Here is a 19,509-nt window from a genome sequence, read left to right on the forward strand (position 1 = left end):
CTCCCTTATTTATGAGTGCTGCTCATAAGCTCAATTACAAGGGATCTCATTTTTATAGCCAAGTCCGAATGGTGTTTCACATTACGCTGAAACCACACCCAGAGAAGGAAGAGCGACTAATCCAGCGCTGAAAAACTTTTGACGTTTGATCCAAACTAGGATGGAAGGCGGATATGAAAACCAATGCACCACCATGGCTATCCTAAAGTTAGTTGCAATACATATCAGTCACCCTGTACATTAAAGAAAACTTTCTTATTTCCATTTTAAAACTGTTGTTAAAGAATTGGTTTTTTTAAATCTCTCAAAATTATCACAAAACATAAAAAAATAAAGATTTCATCTCATCATTCATAAGTGTCAGACATTCAAAAGGACATACGCATTGTTCTCATTTAAAACAGGAAATTTATTGTCGAACAGTAACAAGAGAAAAAAAAACAACATCGTACATGAAATTCACATAAAATTATTATTTTATGGCAAAAGTTTTGAGCTGAACCAAAGCACTCCAACCAAAAGGAGTGCTCTAACGTAAGCTCTTAGTCCTTTGTGTGGGGCGGGCAGTGTTATCGATGTTCACTGAGATCGTGTATGAAGAGTCCTGGCTTCCATTTTATTTTACGCTTACGCAAGAAGTTGTAAATCATACGATTAATTACTCACCGCCACCTCTCACTCTCTGCGTTACACCCATCCCCTCTCCACATTAACCATAATGGTAGTAAAGCTTCAAGAAATTTATGTTGAACTGACAATGAATGCTTGAAGCGTTCATTCGTTCATTCATTCTTTACCGCTTAACTTCATCCATTTACAATGAAACGCTTACAGTAAATTTTTTTCGGTATGAGAGAAAAAGGGGTGATATACATCATGCCCTCTTCTTCCATATAACCCCATGAGATATAACATTGAAAATTATGATGCCTTTGAACAAAAAAATGGAAATATATACATATATGTAATATAAAATAAATTATATACTGCTGATGGCATACAGGGTGTGGTGAAAATTAGGTCCATCATTTATATATAGATAAACACTTAATTGAATAGAAGAAAGACAAAACTGTATGATTGAATTTTGGACACTGTGCAAAAGAAGGGTGGGCTCTAAACGGGGCCTGAATACAAAGTTCAGGCACTGTACATATGTGAGAGCGCAATTAGACCAATTTTGACATACACTTCAATAGTCTGGTGGACATCAATGGAGACGAAGTGCAACATAGAGATTTTACACAGGGCCCAACGGACGTGTTGTCTTGGCATAACTGGGACTATGAAAATCACATCAACCAGAACCTCAAAGATGATACTGGACTTATAGTGGATTAGATAAAGAACGAAGCCGCAATACCTGCAATGGGATTAATACTGTTTGGAAAATGGCCGAAACATGACAAACCATCAAAGGATAATAGGGCACACGGTGGGTGAAATGAAATAAAATTTTGATAAAAGTTTTTATAGAAATAAAATCGTGACAAAATTTTCTATAGAAATAAATTTTCAAAAAATTTCTATAGAATTAAAATTTTGACGAAATTTTCTAGAGAAATAAAATTTTGACAAAATTTTCTAAGGAATACTACCAAAAATGGTAGATTTTTTAATATTTGGTAGATTTTGATAGATTTTGTAAAATGTAACTCTCCAAGGAAGAGGTAATTCAGAAATGAAATGTGGGAATACAGAAATGAAATATTGACAAAATATTCTATAGAAATAAAATTTGGTAAAAATTTTCTATGGAAATAAAATTTTGACAAAACTTTCTATAGACTTAAAATTTTGGTAGATTATTTTTGGCGATATGGACCAATTTCTGTGTGATTGGCAATCGGCGATATGTAACTATAGACCGATATCGACCAAGTTTTGCATGGCTGTTAGCGGCCATATACTAGCGTAATGTATCAAATTTCAATCGGATCGGATAAATTTTGATCCTCCAAGAGGCTCCGGAGTTCATATCTGGCGATCGGTTTATATGGGGCTATATATAATTATGGACCGATATGGACCAATTTTTGCATGGTTGTTGAAGCCCATATACTAACACCACGTACCATATTTCAACCGGATCGGATGAAGTTTTCTCCTCCAAGAGGCTCAGGAGTTCAAATCTGGGGATCGGTTTATATGGGGGCTATATATAATTATGGACCGATATGGACCGATTTTTGCATAGTTGTTGGAGACTATATACTAACACCACGTACCATATTTCAACCGGATCGGATGAAGTTTTCCCCTCCAAGAGGCTCAGGAGTTCAAATCTGGGGACAGATTTATATGGGGGCTACATATAATTATGGACCGATATGGATCAATTTTTGCATGGTTTGTAGACAACACCACGTACCAAATTTCAACCGGATCGGGTGAATTTTGCTCCTCCAAGGGGCTCCGGAGGTCAAATCTGGGGATTGTTTTCTATGGGGTCTATATATAGTTATGTTAATTCAATTTCCTACAGATATGAAATTTTGACAAAATATTCTATAGAAATAAAATTTTGGCAAAATTTTCTATAAAAATAAAATTTTGAACAAAATTTTCTAGAGCAGTAAAATATAGACAACATTTTCTATAAAAATAAAATTTTGACAAAATTTTGTATGGAAATAAAATTTGGACAAAATTTTCCATAGAACTAAAATTTTGACAAAATTTTTTATGGAAATAAAATTTTCAAAAAATTTCTATGGAAATAAATTTTGACGAAATTTTCTAAAGAAATACAATTTTGACAAAATCGAAAGAATTCTACTAAAAACGGTAGATTTTTTAATATTTGGTAGATTAATAGAAATCGTGATATTTTGATAGATTTTGAAGATATTACTCTCCAACGAAGAGACAATTCAATTTCCTACAGAAATGAAATTTTGACAAAATTGTCTTTAGAAATAAAATTTTGACAAAATATTCTATAGAAATAAAATTTTGGCAAAATTTTCTATAACAAAAAAATTTTTGGCAAAATTTTCATATAAATAAAATTTGGACAAAATTTTCTATATAAATAAAATTTGAACAAAATTTTCTATAGAGCTAAAATTTTGACAAAATTTTGTATGGAAATAAAATTTGGACAAAATTTTCTATAGAACTAAAATTTTGACAAAATTTTTTATGGAAATAAAATTTTCAAAAAATTTCTATGGAAATAAATTTTGACGAAATTTTCTAAAGAAATACAATTTTGACAAAATCAAAAGAATTTTACCAAAAATGGTAGATTTTTAATATTTGGTTGATTAATAGAATTCGTGATATTTTGATAGATTTTGAAAATATAACTCTCCAACGAAGAGGTAATTCAATTTTCTACAAAATGAAATTTTGACAAAATTTTCTTTAGAAATAAAATTTTGACAAAATGTTCTATAGAAATAAAATTTTGGCAAAATTTTCTATAATTTTTTTTTTTGGCAAAATTTTCTATAAAAATAAAATTTGGACAAAATTTTCAATGGAACTAAAATTTTTACAAAATTTTCCACGGAAATAAAATTTTGCAAAATTTTCTATAGAAATAAAATTTTGAAAAAGTTTTCTATAGAAACAAAATTTTCACAAAATTTCTATTGAAATAAATGTTGACGAAAATTTCTGAAGAAATAAAATTCTGACAAAATCTAAAGAATTCTACGAAAACTGGTAGATTTTTTAATGTGTGGTAGATGGATAGAATTTGTGATGTTTTAATAGATTTTGCAAAATATAGCTCTCCAACTAAAAGATACTAAAATTTCTTATATAACTTTTTACAAAATTTTCTATGAAATAAAATTCTCACAAAATTTTCTATAGAAATAAAATATTGACAAACTTTTCAATAGAAATAAAATGTCGACAATATCTTGACAAAATTTTCTAAAGAAATCAAATTTTGACAAAACTTTCTATAGAAATAAAATTTTGACAAATTGTTCTATAATAAGAAAACTTTGAAAAAAAAAATTTATAGAAATAAAATTTTAACAAAATTTTATATGAATAAAATTTTAACAAAATTTTCTATAGAAATAAAATTTTGAGACTATTTTCTATTAAAACAATATTTGGACAAAAATTTTCTATAGAAATAAAATTTTGACAATAGTTTCTATAAAAAAAAACTTGACAAAATTTTCTATGAAATAAAATTTTGACAAAATATTCTATAAAAATAAAATTTTGACAAAATTTTCTAAAGAAATCAAATTTTTACAAAACTTTCTATAGAAATAAAACGTCCACACAATTTTCTATAGAAATAAAATCTTGATAAAATTTTCTATCAAAATAAAATCTTGATAAAGTTTTCTATTGAAATAAAATTTTGAGACAATTTTTTATTAAAATAAAATTTTGACAAAATTTTCTATTGAACACAATTTTGACAAAACCTTCTACAGAAATAAAATTTTGAAAAAAAAAAATCTATAAAACTAAAATTTTGACGAAATTTTCTATAGAAATAAAATGTTGAATAAAATTTTCTATAGAAATAAACTTGTTACAAAATTTTTTTATAGAAATAAAATCTTTGCAAAATTTTTCTACAAAAAAAATATTTTGACAAAATTTTCTATGGTCAATGCATGGTTTTAAGCTGAAATCAAAAACAACAACAATAATTAAAGAAAGAAACCAACAATAATAAAATAAAACGAATGAAAAAAAAAGAGGAAGCACGCTCAAAATAAACCCAGCCAACTGCACTCAAATCGATGATTTGATGGTGGCAAAGGAAAAGAGAAATGTTTATATGAATCTATTTCGGCATAAGCCGGCTATCATAAACCTTTTTTGCGGAAAATTCAAGTGTGGTTCACGTTGGGTTTTTTGAACTGCCTGAATTTATTCTGATAATTGGTTGATAGTTTTCTGCATGTAGAGGATGCTGATGAAGAATTTGGTAATTCCGAAACGTGCGTCCATCCAACCATCTTGCAGTCTATAGGACTTTGCCCAAATAAATTTGACAAACATTATTTTCCTCTGTTGGTTAAGCAACACTTGTAGTTTAGTCAATGCATGGTTTTAAGCTGAAATCATAAAAACAACAGCAATGATTAAAGGAAAAAACCCAACAGTAACAAAACAAAACGAAATAAAATTTTGAAAAAAAAAATTCTATAGAAATAACATTTTGACAACATTTTCCATAGAAAAAAATTGACAAAATTTTCTATAGAAACAAAATTTTGACAAAATTTTCTAAAGAAATAAAATTTTTTCAAAATATTCTACAGCTAAAAAATAGAAACAACTTTCTGTAGAAATAAAATGTTTGCAACACTTTCTATAGAAATACATTTCTGACAGCATTTGCTATTGAAATAAAGTTTTGACAAAATTTTCTATTGAAATAAAATTTTCACAAAATTTTCTATTGAAATAAAATTTTTAAAAATTTTCTATAGAAATAAAATTTTTAAAAATTTTCCATAGAAATAAAATTTTAACAAAATTTTCTATAGTAGAAAAATTTGAAAAAAAAAATTGTAGAAATAAAATTTTGACAAAATTTTCTATTGAAATAAAATTTTGAAAAAAATTCTATAGAAATAACATTTTGACAACATTTTCCATAGAAAAAAAATTGCCAAATTTTTCTATAGAAACAAAATTTTGACAAAGTTTCCTACATAAGTAAAATTTTGACAAAATTTTTTATATAAATAAAATTTTGACAAAATTTTCCATAGAAAAAAATTGAGAAAATTTTCTATGAAATAAAATTTTGACACAATTTTCTATAGAAATAAAAGTTTGAGAAAATTTTCTATAGAAATAAAATTTTGACAAAATTTTCTATAGAAATAAAATTTTGACAAATTGTTTTATAATAAGACAATTTTGAAAAAAAACAAGTAAGGAAAGTCTAAAGTCGGGCGGGGCCGACTATATTATACCCTGCACCATTTTGCAGATCTAAATTTTCGATACCATATCACATCCGTCAAATGTTTTGGGTGCTATATATAAAGGTTTGTTCCAAATACTTACATTTAAATATCACTCGATCTGGACAGAATTTGATAGACTTCTACAAAATCTATAGACTCAAAATTTAAGTTGGCTAATGCACTAGGGTGGAACACAATTTTAGTAAAAAAAATATGGGAACCATTTAAATCTGAAGCAATTTTAAGGAAACTTCGCAAAAGTTTATTTATGATTTATCGCTTACTTTATATATATATTTTAGATGTTTAGGAAAATTAGAGTCATTTTTACAACTTTTCGACTAAGCAGTGGCGATTTTGCAAGAAAAATGTTGGTATTTTGACCATTTTTGTCGAAATCAGAAAAACATATATATGGGAGCTATATCTAAATCTGAACCGATTTCAACCAAAATGCAACCAACCAACAATGCTAATTCTACTCCCTGTGCAAAATTTCAACTAAATCGGAGTAAAAATTGGGCTATTAGAACCATATTAGTCCATATCGGGCGAAAGATATATATGGGAGCTATATCTAAAACTGACCCGATTTCAATCAAATTTTGCACACTTAACTGCACTACTAATTGTACTCCTAGCGCAAAATTTCAACCAAATTCGGCAAAAAATCTGGCTTCTGGGGTTATTTAAGTCCATATCGGGCGAAAGATATATATGGGAGTTATATCTAAATCTGAACCGATTTCAATCAAATTTTGCACACTTGACTACACGACTAAGTGTTATGTTTGTACAAAATTTCAAGCAAATCGGTATAAAACTCTGGCTGCTAGTTCCATATTAGTGCATATCGGGCGAAAGATATATATGGGAGCTATATCTAAATCTGAACCGATTTTTCCAAAATCAATAGGGTTCTATTCTGACCCAAACTAGGAACATGTGCCAAATTTGAAGGCGATTGGACTTAAATTGCGACCTAGACTTTGATCACAAAAATGTGTTCACAGACACACGGACGGACGGACGGACAGGCGGATAGACGGACATGGTTATATCGACTCAGGGACTCACCCTGAGCATTATTGCCAAAGACACCATGTGTCTATCTCGTCTCCTTCTGGGTGTTACAAACATATGCACTAATTTATAATACCCTGTTCCACAGTGTGGCGCAGGGTATAAATATAGAAATAAATTTTTAGCAAAATTTTCTATTGAAATAAAATTTTGATAAAATTTTGTATAGAGATAAAATTTTGAGACAATATTCCATTAAAATAATATTTTGACAAAATTTTCTATTGAAATAAAATATTGACAATATTTGCAAAAAAATAATATTTAGTTTCTTTAAAATAAATTTTGACAAAATATTCTATAAAAATAAAATTTTGACAAAATTTTCTAAAAAAAATCAAATTTTGACAAAACTTTTTAAAGAAATAAAATTTCCACAAAATTTTTTTTGGAAATAAAATGTTGACAAAATTTTCTATTGATATACAATTTTCTTCTGCAGAAATAAAATTTTGAAAAAAATCTATTAAAATAAAATTTTGACATTTTCTATAGAAATAAAATTTTGAATAAAAATTTCTATAGAAATAAAATTGTTACAAATTTTTCTATTGAAATAACATTTTGATAAAATTTTCTATAGAAATAAAATTTTGGTAAAATTTTGATAAAATTTTCTATAGAAATTAAATTTTGAGACAATTTTCTACTAAAATAATATTTTGACAAAACTTTCTATTGAAATAAAATTTTGACAATATTTTCTATAAAAATAATATTTAGTTTCTTTAAAATAAATTTTGACAAAATATTCTTTAAAAATAAAATTTTGACAAAATTTTCTAAAAAAATCAAATTTTGACAAAACTTTCTATAGAAGTAAAATTTTGACAAATTTTTCAATAGAAATGGAATTTTGATAAAATTTTCTATAGAAATAAGATTTTTACAAAATTTTCAATAGAAATAAAATTTTGACAAAATTTTCGATATAAATAAAATGTTGACAAAATTTTTTATATAAATAAAATGTTGGCAAAATTTTAAATAGAAATAAAGGTATGACTAAATTTTCTATAAAAAAAAGTTTACAAAATTTTCTATAGTAGTAAAACTTTCTAAAAATTAGATTTTGCAACTGACAGATGGGCATTATTAGAATGTCTTTGAATTTGTGCCTTATTTGGAATATATATACTTTACTAGCGTAACCCGGCCCGCTTCGCTGCGCCTTCCGAAGCGTATTTGGAGGAACATTTTGCGTTAACTTAGTCAACTATATCCTTCGTGCTGAAAACAAATTCGAAAAGATTTGAATTCTTTTAAACAAATCGGACTACGTGATTTTTCGTTTATAGGTACAAATACGGCGGGAGAGGGTGTACCCTTTCCTCCAAATTTTTTTAATAATGTTCTGTATTCAAGTAGTTGGACAATCTTCTATATTTCTTGTGAATTTTAAGTGTGGTTTGTCAAGGAAAGGTATCCTTCTCCTCAACATATCTGAAAATTAAGCACTATATTATCCAATAAATCGGAAAAAGCAAAAGTAGTAAAAAATTTTACCACATTAACATTTGCTAAAATGTTGGAAAATGATGCACCCTCTACGTTGGCTACCAATTTCATGTAAATTTAAGTTCTTTTCTAAAAAGAAGTCTGGCAGAAGGCTGTGCAAAAATCATAAAATTATGTACCGAGTTCCCATTTACGGACAACCCTCTACTTTCAATTAAAAAAAAAAAAAACGGACAAAAGGGAACCCTCTCCCCACCTTCGCACCACTCCGACCTGATATCGGACTATCACGTACCCTATATTAATTTCGCAACTACTCAATATCGTAACCTCTCCCCAGTCCTCAAGTAACTCGGTAAAGTTTAATTGTTTCTCTGTATGTACTTAAGAGAAGCGGATGTCTCCCTATGCCCTTTTATTTTTATTAAAAAATCAGGAACCTGATATAAATTTCATAACCCATTTTTTTTGTTTGTACTTTCAAAAAAAAAAATCGGCATCGGTCCCCTCCCCGACCAAATACCGAAAAATAATGTAGCGGATTTTTGTCTAGATGCCAACCCTAACATTCAATTAAAGGAAATTTCAAGCAAATCGCACAATTTTGTTCCAAGTTTCAAAAAGTAGGGCAAGGGGGAGGTCCCCCTCCCCATCTACATATGAAATCATCAGGTACCCCATATTAATTCCATAACCTCACCACATGTTCTCTGTAAATCTCAGATAATTTAGAGAATTTTAGTTTTTTCACTGTACTTTAAAAAAGAAAGAACAAAGGGGAGGTCCCCCTTCGCCACCAAATATCGAAATAAAAGTAGCGGATCATTGTCTAGATGCCAACCCCAATCTTCAATGAAAATTTCAAGCAAATCGTTCAACTTTGGTCCAATTTTCAAAAAGTCCGACAAAGGCGAGGTCCCCCTCCGCGACCAGGTGTCAAAAAATGAGGTACCCTATTTTCACCACATGAACGCCCCCTACGATCTCTGAAAGTTTCAAGCAAATCGATTCAGCCGTTTCGGAGCCAACTCGGAACATACAAACAAACAAACAAACAAACAAACAAATAAACAAACATAGATTGAATTTTATATATATAGATAAAGTCGCAAATAAATATTTCTATATTTTACGAACCGATTCGCAAACTAATTATAGAATTTTTGGCATTTTTTCAGTGGAATCCCCGGGAATTTCCATACATATTCTCCCTTTTGCGGGATTTTAGAGAAAGTTCGAGGAAAACCCAAAAAAAAAATTATATAGTGTGGACCTACCCTGTATGCTGTTCAGTAGCTAATTTATGTCACAAAATACAATTTCGTTCCTTTGTATCTACTGTACATACCGAAAAGTGAATATACGAGATTGCCTTTGTATACATACGTTAATACTTTTGTATATGGGTATGTATTAATGTTTGATACGAAGCTCATGATACTTACTTTTTTTACCATACTACGCTCCATTTACAATCACAAGTGAATTAATAACTTTACATGTAATTATTTTAATTTATGGCGACACATTTACATCTATCGTCTGCTGTTACACATAAGCACACCCACACTTATGTGTATGTGGGGGGATGTAATAAGCTATAAAAAAAGGATATCGTATGAAATGATGTTTACAGTGAATCCATTTGATTTTGTTTAACAAAAATGGGACATTATATAAATAAATTAAGGGGTGCATTCCCCCACCCAGTACAGTGAAATCTCTCCAAAGTGGACACCCACGGATGTCTAAATTTTGTCCACATTTTTAAGTGTCCTTTTATGAGAGGTGTCCAGTTTTCAGATTCTAAGTTTGAAAGGTTTCACTGCAAATCCTATGCTAGTTACCTACCTTCATGGAAATCTCGGGTAAATAAAAAATATCAAAAATCTTAACTTAATAGCCACACAGTAAACAAATCTCATTCAATCGCAAAGTTAATTGATCCAAGTAATTGTTTAATTGAAATCACTTCAATCACGAAAATGATAGTATCAATCAGAGATCTAATTGGGCATCCAACAAATACTTGATTAAAAATTAATTGATTTCATTAACAAATTTCAACTAATTTTTTAATTGACTCAATTAAAAATTCAATGGATGTTGGCTGCAAAACTCAAATAAATTTTTTATCAAAAAAAAACTAAAGAAATTCCACATTTTTGTTTAACAGACTTAGTATTCTGAGTTTGATTAAAATGCTAATTGTACCAATTAATTTAATTAAAAATTTAAAAATGTCCAATCATTATTCCAAAATTAATTGATTTCATTAACAAATGTCAATTAATTTTTTAATTGACTCAATTAAAAATTCAATGGATGTTGGCTCAAAACTAATGAACGGATATGGACCAATTCTTGCGTGTTTGTTAGAGATCACATTCTAACACCATGTTCCAAATTTCAACCGGATCGGATGAATTTTGCTCCTCTAACAAGCTCCGGAGGACAAATCTGGGGATCGGCTTATATGGGGCTATATATAATTATGGACCAATATGGGCCAATTTTGGCATGGTTGTTAGAGACAATATACTAACACCACGTACCAAATTTCAATCGGATCGGATGACTTTTGCTCCTCTAAGAAGCTCCGGAGGTCAAATCTGGGGATCGGTTTATATGGGGGCTATATATAATTATAAGCCGATGTGGACCAATTTTTGCATGGTCATTAGAGAACATATACCAACACCATGTACCAAATTTCAGCCGGATCGGATGAAATTTGCTTCTCTTAGGGGCTCCGCAAGCCAAATCGGGGGATCGGTTTATATGGGGGCTATATATAATTATAGGCCGATGTGGACCAATTTCTGCATGGTCATTAGAGAACATATACCAACACCATGTACCAAATTTCAGCCGGATCGGATGAAATTTGCTTTTCTTAGAGGCTCCGCAAGCCAAATCGGGGGATCGGTTTATATGGGGGCTATATATAATTATGGACCGATGTGGACCAATTTTTGCATGGTTGTTAGAGGCCATATACTAAAACCATGTACCAAATTTCAGCCGGATCGGATGAAATTTGCTTGTCTTAGAGCAATCGCAAGCCAAATTTGGGGGTCCGTTTATATGGGGGCTATACGTAAAAGTGGACCGATATGGCCCATTTGTAATACCATCCAAAAATCACAGATCGACAGACGGACGCATGGACAGCACAAGATCGATGTCCCTTTTAGTAAGATCACAAAAAACCTGAGTATATTTCGATTTACGTTTAAAATTTCCTCATTTCTATATTCATGCAGATTTCACCAAAAAATCTTAAATTTCGGAAATTTCATAATTCACCAAATAGTCATTCAAAATATATTTACATAAATTCCAAAGCTAAGAACAATCACCTATCACACAATCAAAACCCATGCCCCTATGTTTGCTATTTATACTGTTTTGAAAAATTTGTTGTCCTTTTTGCCTGTCCACATGGTTAGGGTTTTAGATGACATGGTTATCCTTTATGCCAGAGCAACATGTCTAATTACAAATTCACCACAACTTTTAGTCATATTTACACATAGAATTTTTCCACACCTTAAGCAAACTTAAACATTAGGATGTCCCCAAAATGACAACAAACCAAAGCCCTTATTCGCCTTCCCTCCCTTTGGTGTGATGAAAGGTATTAAGCAAATACAATTTCTTTGGAAGAGTATACAGGACTTTGTGGAACACCAAACTCAACCAAAAACTATGATGGCCAGTTGGCAAAGAAGCTGCATTATTAGTTGTGGAAAATATTCTGGGGGTAACATCAACAACACAAAGCCATCAAAAAGTGGAATGACAAAAGAATAAAAAGAGAAGGGCTGGCTAGCATTAAGAGTGCAAGCATAAATGGTATTTGGTAGGGAAGACGAAGAGAGAGAGAGCAAAACCTCAGAATTTTTGAAAAGTTAAAACAACACCAACAAAGCTTCAAAAATATATATAGCAGAGATGAATGAATAAACGAGATGGACACTAAATGTAAGAGAAAAAAAAACAATGGACACCAAAGAAATTTCGTTGATTCATGTGAACCGAATTTTATATTCCCTTCCATAAGAAATCTCATAAAGAGAAAAAAAAAAATTTTTTCCAAATTTTTTAATCAAAGCATAAAGGGTGATACGGTCAAAATTTGGTCAATATAAACTTGACGTATTTCTTTCAATTTTTCATTTAAAAAACCCGAAAACCCCTCATTTTGAAGGTGTGTGTGTGTAGAATGTTGCTCCTATTTTGATTTTGGAATTCACTCTTCAGTTGTCAAAATGCCGTCCAAGCAAGAAGAGCAGCGTATCAAAATTTTGCTCGCGTATCGCGAAAATCCGAGCTACTCGCACGCAAAGCTGGCAAAATCGCTAAAAGTTGCCAAATCAACCGTTACAAATGTAATTAAAGTGTTTGGGGAACGTTTGTCGACAGCCAGGAAGTCTGGATCGGGGGGGAAATTGAAAACCGGAAGCCGCTGAGACGACAAAGAGAGTTGCCGGTAGTTTCAAGCGAAACCCTAACCTCTCTCTCCGAGATGCGGCAAATAAGCTGGGTGTATCGTCTACAACCATGCATCGAGCCAAAAAGCGAGCCGGACTATCGACTTACAAGAAGATAGTGACTCCAAATCGCGATGATAAACAAAATACGACGTCCAAATCGCAATCCCGGAGGCTGTACACGATGATGCTGACGAAGTTTGACTGAGTGGTAATGGACGACGAAACCTACCAAAGGCGACTACAAGCAGCTTCCGGGAGTTAAATACGGCAAAAGGAAGGGGAAAGGTAGCAGATATTTTCAAGCACATAAAACTGTCAAAGTTCGCAAAGAAATATCTGGTTTGGCAAGCCATCTGTACCTATGGCTTGAAAAGCAGCATTTTCATAGCTTCCGGGACTGTCAACCAAGAAATTTACGTGAAAGAGTGTTTGAATAAACGTCTGCTGCCTTTCCTGAAGAAACACGGTTGTTCCGTACTGTTTTGGCCGGATTTGACATCTTGCCATTACGGTAAAAAGGCCATGGAGTGGTACGCCGCCAACAACGTGCAGGGTGTTCCCAAGGACAAGAACCCTCCCAACACGCCAGAGCTCCGCCCAATTGAGAAATACTGGGCTATTGTCAAGCGGAACCTAAAGAAGACCAAAAAAAAACTGCTAAGGACGAGCAGCAGTTCAAGGCAAACTGGCTTTCTGCGGCGAAGGAGGTGCACAAGGTGGCTGTACAAAATCTGATGGCAGGTGTCAAGCGTGAGGCCCGGCAATTCGGATTTGGAAAAGCGAAAGCCTAACTGAATATTTTTCCTGAATTTTATACTAATTGAACTTGAAAAAGAAATTTAATTTGATTTTTTAAATAAACGATTTCACCGATTTACACGCGTTTTCCCTTGACCAAATTTTGACCGTATCACCCTTTAAATCTGTGAACAAACAATAAATTTCATTAAAATTATTTACTAAAGAAGAGTATACAGGGTGGCTGATATGTAATACAAAAAAAATTCCACACCGTGGAACAGGGTATTATAAGTTAGTACATATGTCTGCAACACCCAGAAGCAGGAATCGAACCTACGACCTTGTGTATGCAAGGCGGGCATGCTAACCATTGCACCACGGTGGCTCCCAAACAAGTTAGGAAAGTCTAAAGTCGGGCGGGGCCGACTATATTATACCCTGCACCACTTTGTAGATCTAAATTTTCGATACCATATCACATCCGTCAAATGTATATAAAGGTTTGTCCCACATACATACATTTATAGCGATTTCGATTGGGGAAAAAGGTGCAACATTCTCGAAATTGATAGCAAAATATGAAGGACAGTGTGATAGATTTTGGATCCAGTATCTCTCACAATATTAGGAATTAACAATAACTTTGGAATGACGCTATCATTTGCTCGAAATAGCAATGAGGAAAAAAGTAGGGTAACACCAAGGCAACATATTTTTTGCGAATCGAAAACGCCATTAAATATCACTCGATCTGGACAGAATTTGGTAGACTTCTAAAAAATCTATAGACTCAAAATTTAAGTCGGCTAATGCACTAGGGTGGAACATTAGGTAAAAAAATATGGGAAACGTTTAAATCTGAAGCAATTTTAAGGAAACTTCGAAAAAGTTTATTTATGATTTATTGCTCGATATATATGTATTAGAAGTTTAGGAAAATTAGAGTCATTTTTACAACTTTTCGACTAAGCAGTGGCGATTTTACAAGGAAAATGTTGGTATTTTGACCATTTTTGTCGAAATCAGAAAAACATATATATGGGAGCTATATCTAAATCTGAACCGATTTCAATCAAATTTGGCACGCATAGCTACAATGCTAATTCTACTCCCTGTGCAAAATTTCAACTAAATCGGAGTTAAAAATTGGCCTCTGTGGTCATATGAGTGTAAATCGGGCGAAAGCTTTATATGGGAGATATATCCAAATCTGAACCGATTTCAAGCAAATTTGGCACGCATAGTTACAACGCTAATTCTACTCCCTATGCAAAATTTCAACTAAATCGGAGCAAAAAATTGGCCTCTGTGGGCAAATGAGTGTAAATCGGGCGAAAGCTATATATGGGAGCTATATCTAAATCTGAACCGATTTTGCTGATATTTTCGAAGTTTTTCGAGACTCAGAAAATATTCGGATGTACGGAATTTGAGGAAGATCGGTTGATATACACGCCAATTATGACCAGATCGGTGAAAAATATATATGGCAGCTATATCTAAATCTGAACCGATTTTTTCCAAAATCAATAGGGATCGTCTTTGAGCCGAAACATAACCCTATACCAAATTTTAGGACAATCGGACTAAAACTGCGAGCTGTACTTTGCACACAAAAATACATCAACAGACAGACAGACAGACAGACAGACAGACGGACAGACAGACAGACGGACATCGCTCAAAAACTTATATATTTTGCCCAAATCGAAAAAAACTTATATATGGAAGCTGTATCTTAATCTGAACCGATTTTAACCAAATTTAGCATGCATAGCTGTAATGCCAATTCTACTCCCTGTGCAAAATTTCACGTAAATCGGATTACGAATTTGATACCTGTTCTACTGTGTGGCGCAAAGTATAAAAATGGGAAAAATCGTGCCTCTCACAAAATAGTTCGGAATTTCTTAAAATTTGTAAATTTTACCAATAATGCGTCCATCTTGGACTCCCTATGGTACTAAAGACATTTTTCAATTTTTAACTTGAAATTATAGAAAAAATATTTAATTATTTTTATGAAATCGGTGTGACATCTGAGTTTGTAATACAGTTAAGCAATTTTTTTTTTCAAATTAACAAAAATCTTCCTTCCTGGTGGAAGGTGATTATGACACAATTTTTTAACGAATTTGATAAAAATTTTCATAGAAATGAAAGTGAATTTTTTTACAAAATTTTTTATAGTAACAAAATTTTGCACAAAATTTTCTATAGAATATGACAAAATTTTGTATAGGAGTAAAATATTGATAAAAAATTTTTTCTCAAGTAATAACTTTTTTGTCAATCATTTCTTTAGTAATAAAATTTTGACAAAATTTTCTATGGAAATAAAATTTTGACAAAATTTTCTACGGAAATAAAATTTTGACAAAATTTTCTATGGAAATAAAATTTTGACAAATTTTCTGCAAAAAAAAATTGACATCATTTCCTATAAAAATAACATTTTGACAAATTTTTGTATAGAAGTAAAATTTTTGACTAAATTTTCTATAGAAATGAAATTGTTGACAAAAATTTCTATAGTCATAAAATTCTTGACTAAATTTTCTATAGAAATAAAATTTTTATAAAATTTTCGATAGAATAAAGTTTTGAAAAAAAAAATCTAAAGATATAAATTTTTATATGAAATAAAATTTTGACATTTTCTAAAATAATAAAATTTTTGAATAAGTTTTCTATAAAAAGAAAGTTTTGACAACATTTTTTAAATAAAGATTTTTTTATAAAGTTTTCTATAGTAAAGCAATTTTTGACAAAGTTTTCTATTAAAATAAAATTTTGAAAATTTTCTATAAAAACTAAATTTAGTAAATTAGAAAGAAAATGTTGACAAATTTTTCTATAGAAATAAAATTTTTAACAATATTTTCTATAGTAACAAAAATCTTCACTAAATTTTCAAAAGAAATAAAGTATTGACAGAATTTTCTATAGAAATAAAATGTTGAAAACATTTTCTATAGTAATAAAATTTTTGACTAAATTTTCTGTAGAAATAAAGTCTTGACAAAATTTTTTAACGAAATAAAATTTTGACAGAAATAAAATTTTGAGAAAATTTTCTATAGAAATAAAATGTTGGACAAAATTTCCTATAGGAAAAAAATTTCACAAAATTTTCTATAGAAATAAAATTTTGACTAAATTTTCTATAGAAATAAAATTTGGATAAAATTTTCTATTGAATAAAGTTTCGACAAAAGAAATAAAATTTTCACAAAATTTTCTATTGAAACAAATTTTCACAAAATTTTCTATAGAAATAAAATTTTGACTAAATTTTCTATAGAAATAAAATTTGGATAAAGTTTTCAATAGAATAAAGTTTTGACAAAAGAAATAAAATGTTCACAACATTTTCTAAATAAACTAAAGTTTTAACAGAATTTTCTAAAGAAATAACATTTCGACAGAAAATAATTAGAAATAAAGGCTTGACAAAATTTTCTAACGAAATAAAATTTTGACAGCACTCTATAGAAATAAAATTTTGAGAAAATTTTCTATAGAAATAAAATGTTGGACAAAATTTCCTATAGGAAAAAAATTTCAAAAAATTTTCTATAGAAATAAAATTTTGACTAATTTTTCTATAGAAATAAAATTTGGATAAAATTTTCTATAAAATAAAGTTTTGACAAAAGAAATAAAATTTTCACAAAATTTTCTATGGAAACAAATTTTAAACAAAATTTTCTAAAGAAATAACATTTTGACAGTCCTCTATACAAAAAAAATCGTTGACTAAATTTTCTATAGAAATAAAGTATTGACAAAATTTTCTAACGAAATAAAATTTTGACAGCACTCTATAGAAATAAAATTTTGAGAAAATTTTCTATAGAAATAAAACGTTGGACAAAATTTCCTATAGGATAAAAATTTCACAAAATTTTCTATAGAAATAAAATTTTGACTAAATTTTCCATAGAAATAAAATTTAGATACAATTTTCTGTAGAATAAAAATTTGACAAAAGAAATAAAATTATCACAAAATTTTCTATGGAAATAAAGTTTTAACAAAATTTTATAAAGAAATAAAATTTTGACAGCCTTCTATACCAATTTAATTTGTTACAAAATTTTCGATAGTAATAAAGTTTATGACAAAATTTGGTATAGAATTTGACAAAATTTTGTATAGAAGTAAAATTTTGAGAAACATTTTCTTAAGTAATACAATTTTGACAAAATTTTCTAAGGAAATAAAACTTTGACAAAATTTTCTATAAAATACACTTTTGAAATCATTTTCTATAGCAATAAAATTGTGACAAAATTTTGTATTCTATAGAAATAACATTTTGATAAAATTTTCTGTAGAATAAAGTTTTGACAAAATTTTCTATGAAATAAATTTTTTGATTAAATTTTCTATAGAAAGAAAATGTTGACAAAATTTTCTACAGTGTAAAGTTTTGACCAAATGTTCTAAAGAAATAAAATTTTCACAAAATTTTCTATGAAATGTTGACAACATTTTCTATGGTAATAAAATTTTTCACAAAGTTTTTTATAGAACTAAAGTTTTTTACAACATTTTCTATAGTAATAAAATTTTTGAAAAAATTTTCTATAGAAATAAAATTTTGACAAAATTGTCCATTGTTTCTTGAAACAATTGGCTTTAGTTTACCAGTGCGATGTTTGCGTCAATTTGAGTTCTTTAATATACCTTTGCATAGGAGTAACTATGCCAATCATGAACCAATCTGGAACGCACTTAAAGAGTTCAATAAATTGAGTAGCTTGCATGATTTGGACTTTGCAATGTCCTTAAATAAGTTTAACTCTACTTTAGATTTAATTTACTTTTAATTCTGGATTGTAATTCATAGACTTGATAAATAAATAAATAAATAGATAAGTAAATAAATAAATAATTAAACAAACAAATAAATAAATAAATAAATAAATAAATAAATAAATAAGTAAATAAATAAATAAGTAAATAAATAAAATGACAAATTTTTTTACAAAAATAAAACAAAATTTTCGATAGAAATAAAATTTTGGCAAAATTTTCTATACAAATAAAAATTTTACAAAAAATTTCTATAGTAATAAAATTTTTAAAAAATTTTCTATAGATATAAAAGTTTGACAATTTTTTTATAATAATAGAATATTGACTAAATTTTCTATGAAATAAAATGTTGACAGCATTTTCAATGGAAATGAAATTTTTGACAAAATATTGTATAAAAATTAAATTTATTTAATTAGAAAGAAAATTTGGCAAATTTTTCTCTAGAAATAAAATGTTTAACCAAATATTCTAAAGAAATAAATTTTCGACAAAATTTTCTATAGAAATAAAATTTTAACAGAATTTTCTATAGAAATAAAATTTTGACAAAATTTTCTGCAGAAATAAAATGTTGACAAAATGTTCTATAGTAATAAAATTGTTGCCTAAATTTTCTCTAGAAAAACAGTTTTAACAAAATTTTCCAAAGAAATAAAATTTTGGTAGCATTCGATAGAAGCAAAAATTTTGACAAAATTTTCTATAGAAATAAAATATTTGACAAAATTTTCTATAGAAGTAAAATTTTTACAATATTTTCTATAGAAATAAATTTTTTGATTAAATCTTCTATAGAAATAAAATTTTGAAAAATTTTTTTAAATAAAGAAATTTTGACAAAATTTACTATTGAAATAAAATTTTGACAAAATTTTCTATAAAAGTAAAATTTTGACACAATTTTGTATGGAAATAAAATTTCGACAAATTTTTCTATAAAAATAAAATTTTTACAAAATTTTCTATAGAAATAAAATTTTGACAAAATTTTC

This window comes from Haematobia irritans, chromosome 2, assembly GCF_050003625.1.
Source record: "Haematobia irritans isolate KBUSLIRL chromosome 2, ASM5000362v1, whole genome shotgun sequence".
Lineage (NCBI taxonomy): Eukaryota > Metazoa > Arthropoda > Insecta > Diptera > Muscidae > Haematobia > Haematobia irritans.